Here is a 1,688-nt window from a genome sequence, read left to right on the forward strand (position 1 = left end):
CGCAGAATATAGAACATGCTGCGATTTTAAAGCATTGCAGAAGTGATGTGTGAAAAAAAATGCTCATGTGCACAGCCCCATTGAAATGAATGGGTCAGGATTCAGTGCAGGTGCAATGCGTTCACCTACTGCATTGCACCCGCGCGGAAATCTCGCCCGTGTGAACGCAGCCTAAAACTTCCCCAACTGACTGTGTTCTTGTATTTATAGACACATTAGTGCACAATTGTGATTTCAATATCACAGACTACCTGCAAGATACACATTTGCAACTTGGACTGAAACCTTATTCTTTTTATGAGCTTTTCCATATTTCACGTTCAACTTTTCCATACCGTGGTGCCTAAGGCCTCATGCACATGACCGTATGTATTTTTCGGTCTGCAAAAAAACGGATCCACAAAAATTACGGATGATTACATCTGTGTGCATTCCGTATTTTGCGGAACAGAACAGCTGGCCCTTAATAGAACAGTCCTATCCTTGTCCGTAATGCGGACAATAAAAGGACATGTTCTATTTTTTGGTGGAACGGAAATATGGAAACCGAATGCACACTGAGTACCGTCCGTTTTTTTTGCAGACCCATTGAAATGAATGGTTCCGTATTTGGTCTGCAAAAATAAAAGGAACGGACACGGAAAGAAAATACATTTGTGTAGATGAGGCCTAAGGCTGCTGCCACATTCAGTTTTTAAATCCAAAACCAAGAGTGGATTAATAATAAAAGATGATGTCATTTCTATTCTTAATGTTTTCTTTCCCTTATAATATTCTCTCTTATATTATAACGGACGGTGTCACACATGTTGGGTTTATATACTGGGGCTCAGCAACAAAGTATCACACATGATGGGCTTAGATACCTTGCTCAGAAGACAGTATTACACATGATGGGCTTAGGCTACTTTCACACTGGCGTTTCTGGGTTCGCTTGTGAGATCCGTTTCAGGGCTCCCACAAGCGGCCCAAAACAGATCAGTTCAGCCCCAATGCATTCTGAATGGATAAGGATCCGTTCAGAACACATCAGTTTGGCTCCGTTCAGCCTCCATTCCGCTCTGGAGGCGGACACCTAAACACTGCTTGCAGCGCTTTGATGTCCGTCTGACGAAACTGAGCCAAACGGTTCCGTCCTGATTCAAAATGTAAGTCAATGGGGACGGATCCATTTTCACTGACACAATATGGTGCAATTGAAAACAGATCCGCCTCCCATTGACTTTCAGTGTAAGTCAAAACGGATCCGTTTGCATTAGCGTGAACAAAAAAATTAAATATTTGTATTCATTTATTTTTGTTCATGGTAATGCAAACGCATCCGTTCTGAACGGATACAAGCGTTTGCATTGTAGGTGCGGATCCGTCTGTTCAGATACCAGATGGATCCGCACCTAATGCAGGTGTGAAAGTAGCCTTAGATACACAGAGGAGCAACACAGGCAATAAAGGCATTCCGTTATGCATTCCGTCATAGAATTGCGTTATGGTCCGTGGTAACGAAATCCATAACGCAATTCACCTTTTACCAACAAACGAAGTGTGAACGAGTTTCATAAGCTGGAAATTCGCTCATCTCTAGTAATAGCTCCTGGGAGAAACTAGTTTCGTTTCCTAGGAATCTGGAAAGGAGGGGCCCTGCAAGTACATAAGCTGAGGCTTTCCAGCACTGCACACAGCAGAGGCAA

The sequence above is a fragment of the Bufo gargarizans genome, chromosome 4, assembly GCF_014858855.1.
Source record: "Bufo gargarizans isolate SCDJY-AF-19 chromosome 4, ASM1485885v1, whole genome shotgun sequence".
Taxonomy (NCBI): domain Eukaryota; kingdom Metazoa; phylum Chordata; class Amphibia; order Anura; family Bufonidae; genus Bufo; species Bufo gargarizans.